At 41.5% G+C, this 18,383-nt stretch overlaps 1 long non-coding RNA gene across 11 annotated transcripts in view; it reads left to right on the top strand.

Annotated features, from left to right (window-relative positions):
• LOC109458236 (uncharacterized) overlaps window positions 1-18,383 on the top strand; it is a 99,103-nt gene that overhangs the window by 67,961 nt on the left and 12,759 nt on the right. The window contains exon 6 of one of the 11 annotated variants that reach the window (XR_012496443.1): window positions 6,868-10,087. The exons of the other annotated variants lie outside the window; for them this stretch is intronic. This is a non-coding gene — a long non-coding RNA (uncharacterized LOC109458236). Of the gene's footprint in view, window positions 1-6,867; window positions 10,088-18,383 lie in introns of those variants that run through there. 11 annotated transcript variants of the gene reach the window in all.

The following is an 18,383-nucleotide window of genomic DNA, read 5'->3' as shown; positions in this document are numbered from 1 at the left end:
TAAGCGGCCTCTAAGACAACATCAGACATATCAACAGTCACAATATGGGGGTAACCAGAAGGGGAAGAGAGTGAGCAAGGAATTGAAAACCTATTTGAAGAAATAATGAAAGAAAACTACCCTAACCTGGTAAAGGAAATAGACATACAAGCACACAAGCATAGAGATTCCCAAACAAGTTGAAGCCAAACAGGCCACACCAAGATATATCATAATTAAAATAGCAAATGTTAAAGACAAAGTGAGAGACTTAAAAACAGCAAGAGAAAAGCAGTTAGTTACTGACAAGAGAGCACCCATAAGTCTGTCAGCTAATTTCTCAACAGAAGCTTTTCAGGCCAGAAGGGATTGGCATTAAATGTCCAAAGTGATGAAAAGCAAAGACTTACAAACACGATTACTCTACCCAGCAAAGCTATCATTTAGAATCAGAGGACAGATAAAGAGTTTCTCAGACAAGGAAAAGCTAAAGGAGTTCATCAACACCAAACCAGTATTACAAGGAATGTTAGAGGATTTCTTTAAGATGAAAAAAAAATAGGGATAATAAAATGGTAATAACTACATACCTATCAATAATTGCTTTAAATATAAATGGATTAAATGTTCCAGTCAAAAGAGAGGGTGGATGAGTGGATAAGAAAACAAAACCCTTTCGTATGCTGCCTATAAGAAATTTCAGACTGAAAGACACACACAGCCTGAAAGTAAAGTGATGGAAACAGATATTTCATGAAAATAGAAATGAAGGAAAAACAAACAAACAAATAAAACCTGGGGTAGCAATACTTATACCAGACAAAATGGACTTTGAAACAAATAAGAGACAAAAAAAGACCCAGTAATCTCACTTCCGGGTATTTATCTGAAGAAACCCAAAACGCTACTTAGAGGGGATGTGTGCCTCCATATGTTCATTGCAGCACTGTTTACAATGGCCAAGATGTGGAGGCAGCCTGGGTGTCTATCCATGGATGAATGGATAAAGAGAATTTTGTAAGTTGTTGCAAATTTTTTCAACTAAACAAACTCAAATATGGTGATACTTGAAAATCTTTTGTATGTATTATTGAATAGATTGAGACACACTGAAGAGTATCAGAAAAATTAATTCTTAGTGAACTAAAAACACCCTTGAAATTTAAGGAGACATTCTTCCTAGAGAATACTGACTTTTGAAAAAGAATAATGAAATGGATAAATTTGTCTTTGAAATTTAACCTTATGCCATCTTGGACCTGGAAGATATATATTGAAACATATTTCGAAAAAGAATATGTGTATTTATTTTTTAAAATAAAGATTGTATATATTTAAGTTGAACTTTATGATTTTCTATACATATACATAGTGAAATGATTACTACAGTCAAGTTAATTAACATAATCTTCTTACATAGTTTTCATTTTTTGTGTATGTGTGTGATGAGAGCACCTGAAATCTACTCTTTTAACAAATTTCCAGTATTCAACTATATTATTAACTATAATATATATTATACATTATTTGATATAATATATATCAACAGTATTATTAACTATAGTCATCATATTGTACATTAGATCTTTAGGCTTATTCATCCAGCATAATTGCAACTTTGTACCCTTTGACCAACTTCTCCCCTTTCCCCCAACTTCCTGCCACTGGTAACCACCCTTCCACTTTCTACCTGTGTGTAGTTGGCTTATTTAGATTCTATATATAAATGAGATATGCACCTTTTTTCTTTCTGCCTTATTTCTGTCTGCCTTATTTCACCTAGCATTATGTCTTCCCAAATTCATTCACGTTGTTTCAAAAGTAACAGGATTTCCTTCCTTTTAAGGCTGAATACTATTCCTGTGCGTGTGTGTGCGTGTGTGTGTGTGTGTGTGTGTATCACAATTTCTTTATCCATTCATCTGTCAACAGACACTTAGGTTGTTTTCATCTCATGGCTATTGTGAATAATGCTGCAATGAACATGGGAGCACAAATATCTCTTTGAGGTACTGATTCCATTTCCTTTGGGAAGATACTCAAGAGAGGGATTGCTGGAGCATATGGCAGTTCCATTTTTAGTTTTTAGAGGACTATCCATACCGTTTTCCATAATTGCTGTACCAATTTACATTCCCACCAACAATGTCACAAGGTTTCCTTTTCTCCATGTTCTTGCCAACATTTGTTATCCTTTACTTTTTTTGGATAATAACCATTCTAATAGGTGTGAGGTGATACCTCATTGTGGTTTTGATTGAATTCAGCAAACATTTCTGGAATTCCTACTCTCTTCCAGATACTGAGATAGTTGCTAGATATAAAAAGATGGCCATACTTGTCTTTGCTTTTGAAAAATCTCAGAATCTGCTGTGTGAGACATGTTTAATTTCCTATGGCTGCTGTAACAAATTACCACTAACTTAGTGGTTTACTGAAAACACACGCTTGTTATTTTATAGTTTTGACAGTCAATGTCTGAAATGGGTCTCCCAGGGCATAAAGCAAAGCATCAGAACGACTGTATTCCCTTTGGAGGCTCTAGAGGAGAATCCGTCCCTTGCCGTTTCCAGCTTCTCAAGCCCATCTGCAATCCTTGCCTCATGGCTGCATTGCTCTGACCTCTGTTTGTGTCATCTTATCTCCTTTCCTGACTTGGACACTCCTGTCTATAAAGACCCTTGTGATTACACAGGACTGCACTGGATAATCCAGGATATTCTCCCCATCTCAGGAGCCTTAATTTAGTCACATCTGCAGTGTCCCTTTTGCCATGTAAGGGAACATATTCTTTGGTATCAGGGATCAGAATGCAGACATCTTTGGGGACCATTATTCAGCCTGCTACAACATGTAAACCACGAAACCATCATGTGCCTTTTTATATGTACATAGTCATGCCCTTCCCTTTCGCTAAATAGTGGGCAGGAAGCTTATGCAATTCTATAAACCATGTCCAGTCCGCACAAACTGAAGCACAATGTGATGAGCACTATAAGATAAGCCCTGCAAAGTATTACTAAGGAGAAAATGGTGGAAGTAAAGGCTTTGGACTGTAGGTGATATTGAAACGTGGAGTTGAAGTATAATATGAGTCCGTCCATTAGAGAACTGGATATGTAAAGACATTCAGGTATGAAGGAGTTTGGTGTTTATGGAGGTGGCAAGTAGTTGAGTTTGGTGTAAATGAGTGTGTGTGTGTGTGTGTGTGTGTGTGTGTGTGTGTGTGTGTAAGGGGCTGGGAGCCAGGACTGGGGGTCATGGATGACTGGAGGCCTCATACTGAGTGAGGAGAGAACAGCATCTGGGTGATATTCTCAGGGCAGGTAAACATTTGTGGGACAGCCAGAGGAAGTGGAGGGAGTGAAAGAGGCCAGGAAAATAATGACAAAGTGGCAGGAGATGCTGGAGAAATTGGTCTCACGGAGCCCAGGAAAAAAGTTCCAATCGGCATAGATGTTTGCTGCTGCATTTTTCATTTCCTGAGATGGGAAAAATGCTTTTTTTTAGTCTATAAGATTTGTTTCTTCTTATAAAGTAAGAAACCTTCGAAGGAAGTCAATGAAAAAAAAAAGCAGCCAATTAATGTTTTGCTCCTGAAACGTGGTTTAGACCAACCAATAGCCATAGCATGAACCTGGTGCTCTTGTGAAGGCCTGCTTACTCCAAAAACTTGCTTCAAATGATGCTTTCTCCAAGCTGGTCTCAAGTTTTAACCTTCTATCATAATTTTAATGGCTAAATCATTGTGAAAAATAAGATGATAAACTGTCAGAGACGAGAGAGACAGCCTTTATAGAGTAAAATAAAATAAAAAAGAAGCATTGAGGTAATTGTTCAGGTGATTTAAGCAAAAGTTCTAATTTTTCTTAATAACCCAAAGATTTCAGATGCATGGAAAATTTTATATTGAGATTATTCAGAAAATAGATTCAGGACATTAGAATCTATGGATGAGGGCTTCCAGAAATGAAATTTACGTTTCTCTAAATTGTCTTGAAAGGTGAAAGGTGTAGATTTGAAAGTCAGCTTGCCTGGGTTCACACCCTGGCCCAACTCCACTCAGTAGATGCATGACTTTGGTCCAGTTCCTTGGCTTCTCTGTGCCACAGTTTCTTCATCTGCAATATGGGAATAATGATATTATGTCTTAGTCTAGATGTTTCTGGAGGCCGAGCATGAGCAAAGGGATCTGTCTGAGTTGCTTGTACAAGAAAGGCATCCCAGAGAACAGGAGTACAGACAGGGGAAGTGAGACAGGGAGAGAAAAAAGGTCAAGCTGAGGATGTACTTGTTAGGGTGACCACTGCGGTGGGTGGCAGATTGCTCCAATGCCTGGGACTTCCTCTGTCTAGTAGAGGCCACATGTGACATGGCAACTGCGATTGGCTAAGTTTACATTGGTTTCCAGGCATCTGCCAAGTCCCATCTGGTTTCTGCAGGACCCAGACAGGTGAACTTGAGTGAGAACATGATGGGAACCACAGCCCCTGCCACCTTTAATCCTGGACGGTGGCAATGATTTCTGCAGTTTCTCCTTGGATGCAGTATTGCTTCTGGTTTCCTATCGTGTGTGTGTGTGTGTGTGTGTGTGTGTGTGTGTGTGTGTGTTGTCTGGGTAGTTTCAGGAATGTCTACCTTTCCTTTACACCCCAGTGGCTCTTGCTCCGCAGTAAATAACCAATGTCTGTCAGTTGCTAAGTTTAGGTATCCCAGTGACATTCTAGTAGTCCAGGGAAATGGCTGCAGGATGGCCGTTTTCTCATCATCAGAGGAATGTGGGCCAGGTCTCTGCATCAACTGCCTCACTTTATCTGGGGCCCTTAATGGCATTTGTGATGTGTCAACCGAGACCCTGTTTTCATCAGCCCTGGAAAGGCTGGCTAATCCCTTTCCCAGGGCACAGTTAACTCCGGCGGACGGTCTTCTGGGGGATTTTTATTGTATGTATTTGCAGGGATGTCATAGAGTCCTCCCTCAAGAGGACTAAGAGTCCCCTTCAACCAATGGCTTGTGGTTTGTGAGGTGACTTAGTTCTGAAAACTGGGGTGGAGGTTGAGTGCAACTTTCCATTATAATGGCTGATGTCAATCTTCCGTTCATCAGTTATTATTATTCCTATAATATTATTATTATTTTTAATATATAAGTTGGCTAGCACCCCAGTTGGGTATTATTTGGCCCTCAGAATGCTATGATCTATTAGCTGCTGACAGTTCCCTAGAGGTCAAGGTGTCCTGGTTGCCTCCTAGCCTTGCCTCCCATTGCAGTCCTTACTGCTGATAGTGATGCCTCCCTGCCTCTGTTATTCTAGAATCCTGACACCCCCAATGATACTGGGGCATCTGGTCCCAGTGCTGCTGCTTCTGCCATTGCTGCAGAGATCGCAGTACTAAGCTGCACCAAGAAGCCGGGGCCTCCCCAGGGCACAGGGTCTGGCTGCAGTCTCTCTAGACCAGGGGTGTCCAAACTGTGACCCGTGGGCCAACTGCAGCCCGCAATCCATTTTTAATTGGCCCACAGCAAATTCCAAAAATATATTTAGTTTACTTAAATAAATCAGGTGAGGCAATACGTGCTTCACCTCGAGTGAGTGGCCTGGCTGTTTGTGTATTTTACTGCATATGGCCCTTGGTGAAAACCGTTGAAAAAAGTTTGGACACCCCTGCTCTAGACTCTTCACTTAAATCCTTCAGGATGTTCTCACTCCCTGAGCCTTCTGATTCTTCCTCACCTCTCTGCCAAGATGATTCCCTTATGTCTGTTTCTTTAGCTGCAGGCCATTGCCTTGTTCTAAGTTCAAGAAACCATCAAAAGCAGGTACGGGGACTCACGTCAACACTCTCTCCCCAGTCCAGCCAGAAGTTTGGTTGGCCCTGTCCTCACACGTCCTGGTTTCTGCAGGTACACAGTCTCCAGTTTCTGCAGTCCTTCCAGTGGGTGAGCTCTTTGTATTCACATCAGGGACTTTGTCTCCCCACGCAGCCTCAGTGGTGACAAGGAGGGGTGGCAGCAGGGAGCAGCTCTCAAAGGGCAACAAGCATCATCGTAAGACGAATACGGCCTAGATGAGACCTCACAGGCCTACAGGCAGGGGCAGGGTGCTCTCTTCTATCAAGAGGGAGGGCACTGCTTCTGCCAGTGCAGAGGGTTCAAGGAAATCTGTGGGTCAAGTGTCTCAGGCTAAGTGGCCCAAACCCAACCCCCTTCCCTGATTTCAGCATGGGAGGTCTGCGTTGGCTGTGCCCTTGGTTCTCCCCTACAGCCTGCCGCCATTACTAAGAATGTGAGGGCGATTCTCAGCCGTGTCTCTTGCAGCTTTTTCTCCTGCCCTGCTGTCCTAGAAAGTTTTTTCTTCTGAGCCTGCCTTGAGGAGAGAGCTGACTGATCTGAGCCTGCTGTTTTACTTTTTTAACTTCTTTCTAGCCGTTTAAAAACGATGGACTTTATTTTTTAGGGCAGTTTTAGGTTTATAGAAAAATTGAGCAGAAAGTACAGAGTTCCTGTGTGCCCCCCCTACCCAGCCCCCAGCCTCCATCCCCTGACACGGTTTGCTCCATCAGTAACAGCTTGCATTAATGTGGTGCCTCGGTTAAAATTGATAAGCTGATGCCGATCGGCTCAATAGCATCGATTAATATCAAAAATACTGATAATATTATTAACTAAAGTCCATCGTTTTCATGAGAGTTCACTCTCTGTGTGGTATATTCAGTGGATTTTGACAAATGCATAGTGGCAAGTGTTTTTTTTTCTCAAGATTTCCACAGCAACGGACAAAACTCCCTCCACATTTACAGTGACCATAGCCCTGTGCCATTTAAGTGCCATGGTTTTTGTTAACCTGTGCTTTACCTTCCACCTGTCCCGCATCCCAATCCATCACAGGAGGAGCCCCAGGGACGGCAATCAGACCACCCACTTACCTGCAGCTGTGGCACCCTTACTGCCATCTGATGGGCCAGCGATCCAGCTCCAATGTCTGATTCTGAGCAGCTGCTTTCTATGGCCGCCGTATTACCAACCATCCCAGCTGGGACACCCCCCTGAAAGCAGAGGCCAGAGACAAAGGAGGACGTGTGAATAGTTTAAAGGAGCAGAAGTGGGGAGCCAGGGGAGAGAGGCCTGGAAAGAAGGAGAGCCCAAACCAGAGGGGCTGCATGCTGGCAACTCAGGCCCCGGAAACTTGTGAGATGTGTCTCGGAACTGTCTGCCTTTGGTCCCGGGATGGTTGGTACCCCTGCACTTCTCATGCATCTGTGGGAGAGCTGAGCAGGGTTCTGTGGACTCACCTGCAACTTTGGAGGAGTCTTGACAGGAGATAGGAGGTGTGAGGAGCAGCAGTGAAGCCCTGTCATATTGGACTTGAGCAGAAAGGCTTGCAGCCCACATGGGACTGACCACAGCAGCAGTGTTGGACCGGGGTGCATGGACAGGATTTGAGATTGTAATACACACAGGATTGGTGTGTACAGTTGAAATGAATGTGCGTGCAGCACTCAGAGCATTGCTGGTATATGGTAACCTCTGAGGAAATGTTAGCTGTGATGGTGATGGAGAGGATGATGAAGATGATGATGATAATGAGATCATTATTATAATTATAGGGAAAAAAAGAACCAAGCAGCATGTTGAGTGTGCTAGTCTCTCTCCTGGAAAGCTGTCCTATACTATATATGGTCACTGATGTTGTTCCCTGACGTCAGACAGTTTGGAGGCAGCCTGTAGTCTGACTCTGGACCCCGCACAGTTCAGATGTGTAAACTCCCTGGCTATCAATGCCTTGCGATGGGGGCTGCACTGCCCTGTCTTCTTCAGCTCCTACCACACTCCCTGGCCCACTGCTCCTTCTCAGGTTCACCCTGGAGGGTCACAGCCATTAGTTAGTCCTGCCATTTGGTGCACCTGCAGAAGTTGCTGGTACTGTAGAAGAGTTAAAAGCTCCTATTGTCCAGGGGTTGCCACCATTTTACTCTGAGTATGGACAGGGTGAATTTGGAATGTGGTCTCGACCTACATTTAGACCAGAGCCTTGTGGAACTGAATCTGAAGAGGAGAGAATGGGGGTGGGAGGACATGGAACACCTATAGGGGGCACCGGTCATGTATGTGAGAAGCTGTCACTGAACGGTGCTCTGGGGGCACCATTCATGCGGACTCCATGTGAATGGTGTCCTTGGAGGTGAGCAATGGCTGCCTTGGTCTGGTGGCCAGTGGCTCTGCCTGCCCTTGGCCAGGTCACAGGGGAGAGCTGAACTCTCCCAGGTACCTATGGCCTCGCTCACAGGACTCAGCAACACGCCTCTGTCATCTGTTCTAAGTTTTTCAAGCTCTTCATTTTAATGGTCAAGCAGCTTCTTTAGACCCCAAGTATAGACAGTATCTTTTCCTTGTTGGTGTGTCAATTTCTGGTATAGTTTTCCACAGCATGCCACTTCTATAAAATAAAGACCAAATTGGAAAGCTACATTGTCAGAAATAAGGAGCAAAATTTTCATTGAATCTTTTTTTATCTTGGCTTAATGACATAAAAGACAACTTCAGAGGGTAAGGAGGGAGGGGGTGGTAGATGAGGGTAAAGAGGATCAAATAAATGGTGATGGAGGGAGAACTGACTCTGGGTGGTGAACACACAATGGGATTTATAGATGATGTATTACAGAATTGTACACCTGAAATCTATGTAACTTTACTAACAATTGTCACCCCAATAAACTTTAATTAAACAAAACAAAACAAAACAAAACAAAGCAAAACAAAAAGGTAACTTATCGGTGAAAGAAATATTTTTAAGGATATTTCCAAATATTTCAAATATTTTCTAATCTTATTATTAACTTATTTCAGTTGCTAGCTTTTTTGTTAAGTGTACGGAGAGATAAAAACACCTCATGGCTAAACATCCTATTAATTAAATATTATGGCTGGGTTGAATACAAATTACAAGAGTTTAAAGATTAAATACAAATTACAGGGACTTAAGACGTATGTGTTCACAATTGTTTTTAAATATAAGACAATTTGATTCTAGATCATATTAAGCCGAGATCAGTTCAACAGAAATCCTATTTGGAATCGGTGTATGTTACAACAGTTGCCAGGATAATAGATATCTTCTGCCTATTTCACCAAAATATAGTATCTTTTTTCTGTTAAAGGAAAGAAATACATTTGTCGGCCACAATGAGTTATAAAGAGGTTTTATAAATGTGGGTGTGCCTCGAATTAAGAAAGCCAGCCATTTAAATAGTTGACCTTACAGAGCATGTAAATTAGAGGGTAATTACTTAAATGTTCTTCAGTTTGTGAAAGGATTTACAACAGGGTTCCTCTAAATAGCTAACTCTCTAGTGAATTGAAATTACTAGTTGTGTGTGCTTTAAAATTAATTCTTTCTTTCTTCTTTTTTTTTTTTAAAGAAACACACCTGTTACATAAAACAAGGTGTGTCAGAGTTAAGAAAAGCTGAAAGGTTTTTCCCTTGGTAAGCACATTTCTAGGCTGCATCATAACCCGTATTTACCAAGACTCCTTTTGGGAAGAGGTATTTTTTTCAGCAACAAACCACAAAGTCAATGCTGAGATCATTTCGGCCGTGGCTCCTTGCAGTGGGGTGGTGTGGGCCCTCCAAGTTCATCCTGGTGGTAGTAGTGTCCCTGGCCTTCTGGTGAGGGTGAGGGGAAAGTGAATACTCTGTGGTGTTCAGGGCCACCCAGGGCTGAGAACCTTCTGTCTTAGAGTGGGAGGGAGAATAGGGGTGCGGATGACCCCAGATGGTGAAGACCAGTGAAGAACGGAAGAAAGTCTTGACCTTGATTGGAATCAGCTCTGTGACCCGGAGTAAAGGTTTCATCCTCCTAGCCTTGGTTGTACCACTTTTTAAAAGGACATGGAAATTCATCCAATGATGAGAAACTCTTCCCTTTAAGACTGTTGGTCTCACTACCTACACCTATAATAGATCTAAGTTACATTTAAAAAACAAATCTTGGGCTGGCTGGATGGCTCAGTTGGTTAGAGCGCCAGCTCTGAACAACAAGGTTGCTGGTTCAGCCAGTAGCTGCACCCTCCACAACTAGATTGAAGACAATGAGCTGCCACTGATCTTCTGGAGGGGCGGCCGTATAGGACAATGACTTGGAGCTGATGGGACCTGGAGAAACACACTGTTCTCCAATTAAAAAAAAAAAAAAATTAAAAGAAAAGAAAAAGAGACGAATTTTTCTTCAAAAGAGACACATTATTAATGACATGGGGGGGAGGGACAATAAATTAAAAAAATAAAATAAAATAAAGTAACTAAAGACCAAATCTCATGAATATTATTCTACAGGAAGTTGATCTTTTGAAATCATGGACAAATTCCTGCCTTGTGGTACCTTATAGGTGGCTTGACTTTCTGCCTGTGTTCCAGCTTGTTGAACTTGAGGTTCTGTGAGACTTGGCCTATAGTGTGTGCCTTCAACTGAACCAGTTCTGTCTTTTGGGGCAGGAAGAATAACTTCAGGATGGAGGCCCAAATTCATTGTTCCCAAGCTTTGGTCCACTGCTATTTATCAATCCAAGGCAAAATGTACGTCATTCATTTATTCAAGGAGTGTTTCTGTCTCTTATCTTATGCTAATGACTGTTGTAGCCACTGGGCATAGAGAAGTCAATGAAACACAAAATACCTGTCCTATTTGAGGGAGATAGAGAGTAAATAAAGCAAACAGATCTAGAATTGTTCTTGGAAAATTAGAAAACTATGGAGAATGTAGTATGTTTTTCATATAGTCATATGAATTTAAGGTAAAATATTGCCTATATACCAAGATCATATTTCTCTTAGTATTTTAGAATTAAAATTTCTAAAATTTTATATTTATCAAATAATTGTGGCATAGTTTAGTGATAGATACAAAATTTAGCAAAACGAAAAGTTGATGTGTTGAGGCAGGCTCCCAGATAGCGCCAATGATCCCATCTTGTGATACTCACAAGCTTGTAGAATATCGGTATTAGGGTTTGGCTGTGGGAACGCTAGTCACTTCTGAGACTCGTTTCTAAAAGTGTGGGTTACATCTTGGCCACTTTCTTTTTATTGGATCTGGAGGAAATCAGCTGCCATGTTGTGAACCTTCCTGTGGAGAAGACTGAGGCCTCTGTGAGTAGCCAGGGAAGAAATAAGGCCATTGCCAACAGCCACAAGAGTGAGCAAGGACCAAGGTCCTTCAGCCCCAGTCAAGCCTTCAGATTGCTGCAGCCCCAGCTTTTGTAGCATCTGCCACCGTATGAGAGGTGGTAAACTGGAACCTCCCAGCTGAGTCACTCCTGAACTCCTGACCGTTAGAAACTGTGGGATAATAAACATTTGTGTTTGAAGCTACTAAATTTGGGGACTGTTTGTTATGCAGTGATAGCTCATTGATACAGTCAGAACCCTACTGCTGAATTATTTTTAAAAAACAAAAACTCAAAAGTATAGCACCTGCTTTGTCATATGAAAATAGATTCTCTATGTAAAGGAATGTGGGCAAAATTATACTTCTTTGTATGATATTATTGATTATTCTGTGTTTATAAGAGTCCCTAGCATGTTAGTGTTACTACTGTTTCAACATATCACACATCCTTATACATGGACTATAACTTTAGCGTGGTTGCATCTCTGGACTGAACTATCATCTTATCTCCCTTTCCTTTATCCAAATCTTACCTCTTCTTTTAGGTCACATGTAATGCACTTAATAGCAGTAACTAGGACAAGTAGTACAATTTTTAAAATCCAGTTTTTGCAGAGACTTTGAGAAGTGGAATGAAGATTATTTTATACCTATTGTTGCAATGTACTTATTAGCAACACCCCCTTTCACTCTTAGAAGTGTCCAGGATTGGATAAGTCAGATGGTGACACTAGCTAAAAGCAAAAAGCTCATCAATCTATCTTAGGCTCTCTTATTTCGCTGATTTTTAGGTTGGGGACTAGAGCTCACTTTCGAGGGTGAATGATAGAATGACTAAACGTGCCTGTATCTCCTCTATGCAATAATAGTTTCCCTCCTGATGCCCACATGGAGACAGACAGCACCCTCTGATCCACGGAGTTCCTAAGCAAATGTCAGCATTATTTTTCAAAGGGGTGGCTGGGTGCCCAGCACTCCCATGACAGTATCAACTATAATAAGGATAATTAATGAGTTCCTCTGCTTCCTTAAGTGCCCAGGGGATGCAGTAAGAGTGATGCTACTCTTGCAGCATAGAAGGCTGAAGGGAGGTGTCCCTGAAGGCTGAAGCAGGTCCACTGTGGCCCTGCTTCTCCAGTGAGCCCCCAGAGGACAAGCCCAGGCCTAGAAACCAATCAACCACCTGATCAGCAGGTGTGTTTCCAGCAAGGTTTGCCCTCGGACAACTTGGGCGGTGGGCAGGGTCCCTCATTTGTGCAGACCTGAACCATTTTTGAAATTAGGTTGGATCCAGTTTCGGCTAAAACAGCCAAGGATTCCTCCTGCACTTGGATTTTACATGGAAAGTTAGGCTGCCACTGGAGAGGCAAAGTGGGGAGGCGAAGAGAGCATAGGATTTGGAGCTGGACCAATCTGTATTTGGGTTCTAACTTAAGCACATTATTGACCTTGGCCAAAGTGCTTAATATCCCTGAGCCTCAGTTTCTTCCTCTTGCAATAATGCCAACTTCCAAGTGCTGTACTGAGGATTAATTAGGACAAATGTAAAACACAGAACACAGGCATAATTATAGCACACTGGCTGTGTTTGTGTAATGAACTTAGATGATAAATGTTTTGAAGAACGTTTTCAATGTTGTTTTCCTGTTCCCTGCATCACACTCAGCTCAGGGTTCTCTCTGACATTATTGCCGCTTCTATTGGGGACATCTTTCTTCCTCTTTGTGTCTGTCTATATCTTATCTATCCTTCAGTTCCCTTTCTCTCCAATCCCTATTGATTTCTCAATCTCTCTCCCCATCTCTCCATCTCTATCTTTGTGCCTCATCTGTATTGAGCTCCCCTATCTTAGAATTAGTAGTTGTACACAGTGTTTGTATCTGTGTCTCCCTCCTCCCACTCTGCTTGAGTGTCTTTGAGCAAAGGGATCATGTCTTGGACATGGAAGAACTCAGGCTATATGAAAAATAGATACTGACTGGTGGCCTTAAAAATGGAGCTACTATGAATGTAGAGGAAATACTTTTCTTAAGTGTAGCACCCAAATTCATGAAGGGAGTATGTAGAGGGTGGCACCTGCAACTTTCCCAATACATCCCAACCATTGAGTGTTGATTTTTGAAAAATTCAAATACACAGTCGATGACATTCTTTTTGTCTTAATTATGTAAACATTTGTGAACCAATGACTAAGGAAATTCTGTCCAAGAAGTTTTTAATACCTGAACATGGTTATTGGATAAAGAAAGGATTATTTATACTGGTCTTCCACTCCATCATGTGCACAGGTGGGCTTCAGTGTTTTTCGGCTCACCTTCAGGCATGGCAAGAAATGGAGAATGTGTGCTATGGAATACAACACTGGAGACATCAATCAACTGAAATGAACTTGCTTGGGCCTTGGGCACAGTGACTGGGGATATGCTGAAAATTGCACCAGCATTTACTCTGCACTAAGGATGCCAATTTTTGAAGTTAGATAAAATGCGGTGTGTGTAGAAGTATGTTAATAACATCCTGAGCTATAGGGAAAGAATAAAGATCAGGAAAACATTTTAAAGTTCTTACATGACATCACATCACATCTGGATCTCAAATGTAGCAGAAGAAAAATAATTTAAGACACCGTCATACATTAGAGTTGAACTGTGACAACCTTCTAATATAACTGATGCCTCCCTTATAACATGTCGGAAGGGAAGACAGGGTGAGAGCCAGACAACCAGTGCAATTGGGAGCAAATTTTGAAATTTAACCATTAAATTCAGACCCTCCTATTCTACCAAATGCTTCTTTCACGTTGGCCTGTGTCTTTTTCATCTTGGTCTTCTTGGCATGCATTGCATATAGTGGACACTCAATAAATGGTTGGAAAATAATGATTAAAATGTGCATCATGACTTTAGTTGGTAGAATTTAAATTGTAAAAAATGCATATTTTACTTTTTACTTGGGAATATTGCAAATTATATACAAAACATTTTAGGGTCTTGCCTGCTATTCCTCATTCCTTCGCCTGTTCTCTAAGTACAAGACAGAAGAATAACCACCTATAGAAAGTTACATACTACACTACATATCTTCATGGATTGCGTTTCCTTTGAGAAACACAAATTCACTCTAAATTCTATGAGGCTTTTCTTCTCTGTTGAGAAATAGAATATCACTCTGAAATTTCAGGTTGGATTTTGATTCTATAGATGGCTTTTGTTCATTATCAATTGTCATTTGTTAGAGATCGAGGTGAACTTCAATTTTTCTGGATTAGAAAAAGATACATTTCTGCATATGAACTTTTGTACACTTGCCCATTTATTCTTTGGGGAGAAATCCCCAAAATATAATTCTGTGTTAAAGAACACACACATTTTAAGGGATTTGGGATACATGTTACCATAATGCACTTCCACCACTTGATCGGTTATTGATCTGTTGCAAACAGGGAAACCTATCTAGCTCACTTAAACAGGAAGTAATTCGTTACCAGTTATTTGGTGTTTACAATTCTTGAAGGGCTGGAGGATCTGTCCCCAAGCTGAGCCTGTAAGGATTCCAGTAAGCCCCAGAATTCCGTTACCTGGACCATGATTAAGAAAGCAGCCAGTGCTATGGCAGGGAGTTGATGAATCCAAAAGCTATCGTGGTAAATCCTAACTGCCTCCACTAAAACCCACACCGCCAAAAGGATACCTCGTCAGGTGTCTCGAGTTGTGGAGAGGCAACAGTTTCAAGTTACACATCATCGAACCATTGCTGCATTGTCTTCTGGAAGCATTTTTTCCTAGCTCCTAGGGCCTTTGAAAAAAGAAAGCCCAAGCTTGCAGGCACAGGAAGCAGACACAGTTTGTGGGTGAATGGTTAAGTGGAAATGTGAGAATTCCCACCTTGCTTCCTTCCCTTGCATGCTGGACCAATGTTTTCCAGCAAGAAAGAAACAGGACCATATGTTGGTTGCTGGTTCAGAGCATATAGTGCAATCAGAGGAAAGTACCTTAACTTTTCCAGGTGGTCATTTCCCACCTGGTGCCACGGCTGAGGCTTCTGTAGGCCCTTCTGGTATTCTTTAAGGTCAGCTGCTTCTGAGGATGTAGGGCACACTAAACTTAGTAAATTCTTAGTGGCATTTCATTGTCACGCTTTCTTCACTATAAAGTCAGATCCTTAATCAGAACACGATGCTGGGTTCTCGTGAATATTGCATTCAATAAGTCCTGGGCAGTTGTTGGCACAAGCAGCAAAGGAAACGTGTATATCCACATGTTTCGATGCCAGAGAAGACATTAAGGCCCCTGCCATTTTGGAAGGCATCTAATTATAACTAATCTGACGCCTGGTGTCTGGCTGGACTTTGAGTGATGAGGCCAGCTAGACCAGTCTGAGAGGAGAGAAGTCCACATATCACCTCCATTGTGCCATTCCGGCTACTTAATACATGAGCCTGTTGAGACAGCATTGAGATAGTTAAGGAAAGAGGTTCATGGACATCTGCAGGTCCTCGTCTTGTCCCTCTGCTTACTGAGAACCTCTTCCACAAGGAGACCTTTAGATGAGCATCCATAGCCCACTGAGTCCATTCTAATACATGCACTCATATAGCCATTCTCCAAATGTCCTTGTCACTGATCCTTCAGTCTCAGTTTTTCCAAACTTTTTTACCATATAGCTAAACCATTAATTATCTCCTATGAATCAGTATAGATGTGTATGTCTGACTATCTTTCTGTCTAGACAAGTAAAACAACAACAACAACAACAACAACAACACCCCAGATGTGCTGCTTGAAGTTCTGCCAAATAGCGTTTCCTTTTACTCTTGTCTTTCAGAGTGTGCTGTTGTAATGGTGAAAAGCCCACTCGTGACTGTTACCAGCATTATCCCGCAGAACAGTCTATAACCCAGGCTGCAGTGTTCTTTTTTCTTTTCAGGCTGGCTATCTGTAAAGAACTCCCCGTGATGCTTGAACCTGACCTGCCTGAGTGCTGGGCGCATCCATCTTTGTGGCTTGGTGACTCAGGTAACACCAAGTGATGGGTGGTCAACTCAGGGCACATGGTTTTACTTGTCCCTGGTATTCAGTCTACCCAGATCCAGAAGTAATCCAATTATTCTCACAAGGAGAATAATTATGCTCTTGGGAACATAACTTTGCTTCAAAAGCCTATGAGCTTAGAGTGTTACTTTGCTCTTAGGCTCTGTGCAGTATCAGCCCTGCCTCAGACACCTTCAGCACAGCTAAATCTGCAGTATTTCAAGGTCCAAATGTCTGCAGCTACCTGTACCATCTGGAGAGAGTTCTCTTTTCCTGGGTCTCCCTAAAAGGTGGTGCCCTTGTGGTTTATTTGGTAACTGGATAGAAACAGCACAAATGAATGTAGTACATATTGCCTTCAAAGTTCAAAGAGGATACTTCCTTAGTTGGGTTCATGACTCAGCACATCTTCTTGCACTTTGAAGAGGCTCTTCTGATATGTCCCAGACAACTGCAACTGCTGAACTTTCGATGTAGGTGCAAGACTTTGACTTTTTATCTCTGACTCTGGCACTCCTGTGTCTCACCAAGAGATTTAGGGTAATTGTTACCAACATTCTGCCTTATGCAATGTGAGGTGATCAAGGTCTCTGAGGAATAAATTATGACAGAATGAGAGAATTGACATAACCCTGAGATAAGAGGGTGTGGTGTACTTCTTTCAAGTGAAAGTAAATTACATCTAGTGAATTATGATTATTGGGAAAGAAAAAAATTTGTCAGATTGAAAGATGTATACCAGATACCGGGATCTGTGTCTTTTTCCTTCAATAATGAGATTACCTAAAACGTTTAAAAATAATATTTGCTTCAATTATGAGATTACTTTAGGAACAGCAAGGACATTTAATATCACCATCCGATTAAATTTTGGAAAATCCAGCAATTTTCAAGACCCGTTTTTCGTTTTGCATAGACTAAATGGTTGAGTTCAATGGGGTTGAGAAGAGTCAATTTTCTGGACTCTTTTATGTCTTTGACGGTGGTCCTTATCAATGATTCCACCTGTGATGTATGGTATTGCTGTTGGTCTACTATTTTGTATGAAGATATGGTATGGAAATACAATTTCAAAGTTTTCCACTTGGCCCTTCCTGAAGCTATGGCTCAATTTCCAAGCACATCTATTCCAGCTGCACACTTGGGAAGGAGGCGCCAACCGCAGGATGAGTTCATGGATCTCACACCTCATCTTTCTAACTCTTCACTTGACTGGTGGACCACAGCGGTATTCTGGTTCCCAGGAATTGATGTTAGCTCAGAGCCAGTATCTAATATTTGCTGAAAAATGTGGGAATTTCTCTTTCCTCTCTAATTCTCAGTTTCTTCATCTGTAACACGAAGAGAAATATTGCAGCTACTAAAAGGTTTGTGGTGAGGATTAATGAGCGAGGACAAGCAAAACTCTCAACAGAGTAACTGGCACAAGATTTAGGGTGAAAATACTAGTACTGCTAGGATTCTTGAAGGTGATGGGTGATGGTATCTCTTTTTAAAGCCATGCAGTAAACTTGCATCTTTCTTCATTTAGGTGATAAACAATTCTTCATTACACTAATTTCTTACTATTTTATTGGTTTTGTTGTTGCTATCATGTCAAGTGGCAAAGAAAATTCCATGTTTTGAAAACTATATAACACTAAAAATCTGGCAAGCAGGATTGTGATAATTTTTTGTTTTCATTTGGAAAATTCGAGGCTTTATTTTTCTTGCACCATGAAGCCTTAAAATAACAGGGCATGAAAATGCTATTCAGAACACCAAACTCTGGTCAGCGGTCAATGATTTCTTTAAAGCCTGATTTCTCCACGAGGCTGCAAGTTCCCTGAGGGCTGGGGTCAAGTCTGCTCACTTACTAAAGATCTGTTACAGGCCTAGCTCAGGAAGTATTTGTTACTTGAACAAATAAATGCTTTACCTGTGTCTCTCTTTAGAAGCGTTTGATTTGCCTTTTATTTCCCACACTTACATGTTTTCAGCTACACCAAGCTTCTTGCTCTTCCCTGAACACTCCAGATATTTATCCCTCCAACCCTTTTTGCATGCTACTTTTTCTTGGTGTCATGTCTCTCCACCTCTCTGTCAACCGGAAAACTGTCATGTAAAAGAATTCCTGCAAAAAAACCTTTCCAGAGTTTCATTAGCAGTGTGTGTCATTCTCTTACCCCTGCTCCGATAACATTTTACATTTGCTCTGACTATTATTCTT

Source organism: Rhinolophus sinicus, linkage group LG05, assembly GCF_036562045.2.
Source record: "Rhinolophus sinicus isolate RSC01 linkage group LG05, ASM3656204v1, whole genome shotgun sequence".
In the NCBI taxonomy this organism is placed as follows: Eukaryota; Metazoa; Chordata; class Mammalia; order Chiroptera; family Rhinolophidae; genus Rhinolophus; species Rhinolophus sinicus.
The sequence above is the reverse complement of the archived record's forward strand: the minus strand, read 5'-3'. Positions and strand labels throughout refer to the sequence as shown.